Source organism: Clytia hemisphaerica, unplaced genomic scaffold, assembly GCF_902728285.1.
Source record: "Clytia hemisphaerica strain Z4C2 unplaced genomic scaffold, Clytia hemisphaerica genome assembly, whole genome shotgun sequence".
Taxonomy (NCBI): Eukaryota; Metazoa; Cnidaria; class Hydrozoa; order Leptothecata; family Clytiidae; genus Clytia; species Clytia hemisphaerica.
This window is the reverse complement of record NW_027104191.1, coordinates 689619-696032: the sequence shown is the minus strand read 5'-3', so window position 1 is coordinate 696032 and position 6414 is coordinate 689619. Positions and strand designations below refer to the sequence as shown.

General features: G+C 36.4%; 1 long non-coding RNA gene across 1 annotated transcript; it reads right to left on the bottom strand.

Moving 5' to 3' along the window:
* Nucleotides 1–1684: 1684 nt before the first annotated feature.
* LOC136815024 (uncharacterized) lies at nucleotides 1685–2529 on the bottom strand. Its single transcript, XR_010847668.1, has 2 exons — nucleotides 2390–2529; nucleotides 1685–1842 (listed from the first exon to the last, which is right to left on the bottom strand). It is a non-coding gene; the product is annotated as an uncharacterized lncRNA (long non-coding RNA).
* Between the last annotated feature and the right edge of the window lie 3885 nt (nucleotides 2530–6414).

The window sequence follows — 6414 nt, the reverse complement described above, 5'->3', positions numbered from 1 at the left end:
TTGAATAACTTCTTAAGTAGGAAAAAATTGTTGACTTCAAATTCATATTTCTCTAAGCTACGCTAGAGTCACACCGAAAAACAAATAACTTTTATAAACTTACCTTCCCAAAACATTGAAGAAGACTATATTAATCAAAGTAAATGAGAGAAGAGAGGAAAAAACCTTAAAATCAACCAGAATTTACAACATTTTTTCCAAAGCAAAAAGACGTACTTTTTTTGCCGCCATCTTGAATTTAAAATGAGAATTATATTCAGCCCCAGTTCACACAATAATTTTTTCATCCAATTAGATCGTGCGATTTCACTTTCACTTTCTCTAGTCCAATAAGACACGACTCAAGTGACTCAAATCGCCGTGTCTTATTGGACTAGAGAAGGTGAAAGTGACATAAATTCAAGATGGCGCTGAGAAAAGTGGTATCTCTAATTGAAAAACCACGAGGGAGAATTAAAATGAATAATACAGGGGGTCACACTACTGGCTACAGGCAGTCTAAATCTAAACTCCTATATCGGGATTAGAGACAAGCTATACCAACCTCTTTTCTCTCTCTTCAGACACCAACTAAGAACGAACAACAAAATCGCTTCACACGTTGATTGAAAACGCTACAGAAAATGATATGATTGAAGTTCATCAGTGTTTTGTCTCAAGAGACCATCGAGTGTATGACGTAATCTCTGTGAACGACAAATGTTTGCCGGTTATTGAGAAGTCGTCCTTGTCGACACATCGACACATCAATCAAGATGTAGATAGATGCTTAATACCGTAGTTTGTCTTTCTTAATTTATGTGCTTGTGTGAAATCGTTGTGGTGGATTTTTATTTACATCGTGGATTGGTTGATTATTGATAATTGATTGCAGATTTTCTTTTAGTGTAGTCAGAAAATAGATTCTTTTGTCCTGATCGATTATTTTATTTATGATAGTTTTGGAGCACAACTTTCTCATTGTCTAAAAAACGAGGATCATTTGGGTAAATGGCAGTCAGAATACCTCCATTTAAAGCATGTTAAAAGTTCACAATACTTTAATCGTAGAAATTTTAGCGAGACTAATTTTAGCGTATATTGGCGAGTCAGGAAAATCGTGATTTTTTTTGGATTTATTTTAGCGAATCACGATTTCAAAAAATTTCGCATGGATAAATTTTAGCGAATACTCGTCTGACAAAAAATTCGCGTGGATTAATTTTAGCGAGGGAAATTCAATTAGTTTCGTGATGAAGAGGAAATTACATGAATACAAGATCCGGACGAAATTCCACTATACTTTGAGCTGTCAAAGTTATACTGCCATCAAAACGAGAAATATGTTTAATCCCCATTCAATTTTATACCTCACCCTGTGAGGTATAAATGACATATTTCATACGTCATAGTTTTTTTCTACGCTATATGTACTTTTGAGCACCCTGTCTCACAGCCCCCGGTGGAAGTGGGGATTCGGGAAAAATTTCTATCGAAATCCCAATGGGGGATATAAATCTATTAAATTTCAAATGAAGATTAAATCAAAGTTAATTTTCCATGAAATGAAATTTGGTTAAATTTTCCAGTGGGGCTGTACTGTGATAAGCACGGGGTGCTTTTAGAGGGACTCTATATATTGTATTTATCTCTATCTAGAAATCGGGTCCGGCGCTAGAAGAAAAACGAAAAGAAGACAAAGATATTTCTAATTGTAAAATGATCCATGGCTTTTATAATTTTTAGCCAGATAAACTTTTATTCTTTTAGCTTTTTTACCTTACGTACACTTTCGATAAATTACAATTGGGTAACACTACCATCAATTTTTACTTCACAGCTTGACGATAATATTTGTCTGTCCTGAAAAAAAAAATGGAAGCGTTGTTATACATGTTTCATTTGTGCGAGGGGAACGTCCCTGTCTCAAAAAGTCCGAGTCGTTTATTAGCCCGTTAGGAAAGGGACATAAAAGGACATAAAAGAACATAAAAACCAATATAACAAAGGTCTGTATTTAGTGGATTTAGATTTCACGATAATAGTACAAAGATCCAGTCTCAATTACTAGATTATTCATTACTCCTCTTATACATACAAGTGAAGTTTCCATAGAGGATGACGATTTTTTCAAATGGCTAGGGTTCTCACTGGGCCTGCCTTGTCCGTTAAAAATGAGTACCCTGGGTAATTAGTCTAAAAAGGCTCTTATTCTAAATATACCCCTGTCTCAGTGCCACATAAAAGCTACCAGTCCTGGAGTAAAAGTAATGAAATTATAGCACAGAGAAATAAACGGGGTACGGGCACAAACACTCTGAGGCATTGAAGCACAGAAGTTTACCCTTTAATAGATTTGCAAGAATTTGGTTTGTGGGTGGAACAAGTCAAGATGTATAATCATACTTACTTTCTCATTTTTAAGCTGCGATTAGCATAATATTCCCGGATGGCGCGAGGGTGTTCGTGTTGTTTCATCGCTTTGAGTATTCTTTCAATTGTTTACATCGTTTCGTCCCGTGGTCCCGTGTGAGATATTTTGGTATTTTTCTAACTGAAAAATAAAATATATTGACAATTTCATAATTCTTTGCCTTGGGTTCCGTGACATCTTTTCTACAACCTAGCCATTTTTAGTCTATTCACAAGAACGAGTATATTACAAGATATTTTTGAGAGGGAGGACGCGGATTAGGCGGGAAAACTTTTTATGACCAAAATAGTGACGCCATAGGCAAAACTGCAAGGGAAATAAGGGGTAGAGAAATAGCTGATTTTCAAAAGTCAAAATAAACGAAAATGATTGATACCATCTGAAAGAGCATGAAATTCTGAGCAGAAAAATGTATTACAACAACTCTCTGACTTAAAGACACAAAATGTGGTGGTGCCGACGTAAAAGGAATTGCTAGATTCAATCTCTTTACTGGTCCAGGGCAATTTTCGAATTTTGTTCAGTCACCTTTGTGAAGTTTTTTTACGCACTCGATGTAAATTATGTATATGAGAGAGAGGATATGCCAATAACTTCAGAGGTTAGAGAAAAGGCGAAATATTATACACTCCTGTGCCACAGACCCGGTTGGACCCCAGCCCCACTGGAAAATTCGTCCAAAATTTCGTTCCCAGTGGAAAAAATATACCCTCAATTCAGCCCCACTGGGAAATCAAATTTTATCTCATCCCCACTCGAAATTCATCCCAATCCAAATGCTTTTTTTACGCTTGAAACAATATAATTTCTTTCCCCATTGAGATTTCCTTATAAATATTTGTCTTCGCTGTTCCACCGGGGCTGTGAGACAGGGGTATTATGATACATCAAAACGGCTTAAAATTCTTAAATATGTTGTACCATTATCACAAATTTTATCCGGGACCTATGATACATATTAGGCTAAATTAGGCCATTTTGGGCCACCATACAAGAAAGAGTTAAAAATTCGTACCAGATTCATTTTGCCAAATTGCCATTTTTTGTAGCAGAACTTTCTTAATGCAAACACGATATAAAACGATGAGATAACGAAAGTGACGTTAAGACAATCGTTTCTCACATTTTGAACATTTTTGTAATTATTCAACACCTAAATGTCTGGAGAAAAAAACCATAAACATTGTGAAAAGATAGGCCTATCCACACTATACCTACTGCATCAGTAACTTGTTGACGTTACATTTGTCGTTATGTTTGCCGACAGTTTGATTTTGGCTTAATTAGTTTTTATTAATTACTACATGCATGCGGCACGCGTATATAATTACACATTCCAATCGAAAAATCACTCATCCACATCCCCTTCTCGCATGTGTCAGCTGAGCGCTCAAGTCTTTCTGAGTATTTCTGTTGCTGCTGTAGAAATAAACAAAGCAGAATATCTTGAATTATATATAAAAGTGCAAAAAAATGAAACATACAAAAGTTGTGTTTTTTTATTTCCTTTTCGATAAAGTGGTTTAAAATTTGTTTCTATGTTTGGAATTTTGCACAAACCAACGTAACTATGGGCGAGCACTTCGTTGCTAAGATGTTTACTGGAAATCGAAACTGAAACCTCTGAAAATCGGCCCGCACTCAAAATCCCGTAATCTTGATATACGAGTTTAAGTCTATACTGACAGGAGCTGCAAGCAAAGGATTAAGGCTAATGTTTTTGGCTTTTCTGAAGGACAAAAGGTATAATAGGAAGGTTCACTAAAAGTGGGATAAAGCTGGGACTATATTATATTTATAAAAATCCGACGTTTTTCCGACTTTCCGACTCAAAAAAGTCGGAAAATTAGGAAATACGGACGACGCGAACACAAGTTATTTGTGATGCCCGCCTTACGCGTAACACTTGTGAATCAGGCCAAACCTGCATTGCAGGAAAAAATCTCCCTGCAGGCGAGTTACCGTAGAGTCGTTTAATCTCGACATACGTCTTGCAATCTCGACATAGCTGTAGGCTGGTCTTCGAAATAAAAAATCAAACATAAACAAATACATACCAAAGTTATCAATCAATCACTAAAATGTACTCTCTCTCTCTATCACGTCACAGATTGTTAATATAATATGAGAAATGTGAAGTGTTATTACTTATACTTATATTTGAAAAGAAAACTTTAACGATGTAGTAATCGCTAAAAACTAATTAGCATGCTTTCAACGAAGATGTCTAAATCACAACAACACAACATTTTGCACGCGAGGAATTTTTTAGTAGACATTTTTACCGTGAACCGAAAATAATAAAAAGAACCCGGTTTCCTTTTGAATTTAATGTGACCGCCATACTGGCTATCACGGCGTGCGGCCTGTTAGCGCCTAGAGCGTGTGTTTTTATATATAAGGAAGAGGAAACCAGGCTAAGCGCACGAATTATTTTTATCACGTGACTTGAAGCGTAATAAAGTTGTAAAATTTTAATGATGGATAGACACGAGAAAGTTACGAGGAAGTTTGCATGCGTTTCGTGTGTTGTGTAAAACTGCTTATAATTTGGCTTTCTTTTTAATTGAAAGGATTGCAATGTTTACTGAACTTCTAGTTTGATGGATGAACTTGTTCGATAAGAATGATACCAAGAATTTCATTCAAGGTTTGTTTTGATTATTTTACAGATCCGGTGTCGGTCGAGATTGCAAGACGTATGTCGAGATTAAACGACTCTACGGTACCTGCGCCAAGCGTTAAACAAGCAGCAAAAATCTCATAAACTAGACTGTGAACAAAGTTTAACGCTTTGATTCCCAGGCTAAGGTAAGGAGCACAACGGAAGCAATCAGTAGAAAAGACTACTTTTGCTTTTGTTGGTTTTTGTTGCGGGTGATTACTTGTCAATGTGTTGTGTCAACTTGTCAGTTAGTCACACTAGCGTCCCGCCAAAATGCGTATCAAAGATTAATGCTATGAAAGCGCTATATCGTTTACTTGACTCTCAAGCAAAAAAATGCGCCGCAAAACTTCTAAAGGGATTCCTGAAAAAATAACCCGGCGCTTTTTAATGAAATTAACATTTTCAAAAACTTTGAGAAATTGCCTAAAATTTGAGCCATAGATGAAAAAATTTGAGCCAAGCCAACCTTGAAAACTAATTTGAAGATCAACTTCCCAAAAAAAAGATCTACGGGGGAGGCGGAACCCACCTAGATCTGCGCACCACCGGATAGGCTGTTTCCCGGAAATTTTGCCGGACCCCAAACAATGACCCAGTTACATGTGCGGAATTATTTCTACTTTAGCGTATAAACAAGGCCTTAAAAATCGAAGTGCTGTCTCGGGAATTGAATGACAAATTTTGGTTGGTTGATTTTGGCTGCTGCACGTTTTATTTTGTTTCAAACTTTCAAGTTTTAATTAATTGTCTTGCGAACTTGATTCAGGTAACTCTCATCCTTGTTATATGCAAATACATCCTGTAGATGACTGATGTTGTTTTTTCTGAAAGCTAGATTTCCTAGTGTGACTAACTGCTTGTCAGCATTAGCATTGTAGTGCATTGTATTGTTGCACATGGAAAGATAAAAGAGGCAAGACTAGCCTAGTTTCTAATCCTGATATTGGAGTTTAAATCTAGACTGTGACTGTGTAGGCACTTTTCAATCAAGGCCTTCAAATTGAAAAAATCCCCCCCCCCCTGCTTAGCTTTTATTTAAAAACCTTTGCAGCTTTGTATATTTCTGTTCCCTATACGTGTTCCAGTTATGGAGACTCTGCTCTATAATAATCAGGCGCTTTTCATAATCAATAAATATAATACCTTTATTTCAAAACGTTGTGTGAAACTTTTTTACATTTTGGTTGATCTTCGTCGGCCATTTAGAGTGGCAATAACTTTGTTATGAACACAGCGTTCAAATTTTAAAGTAAGAAAATTTACCAATACTGGTGCAAATGGCGAAACGCCTTTACAGAATTAGGCGGAAAAAGGCGGCGGGAGAGGACGCTTA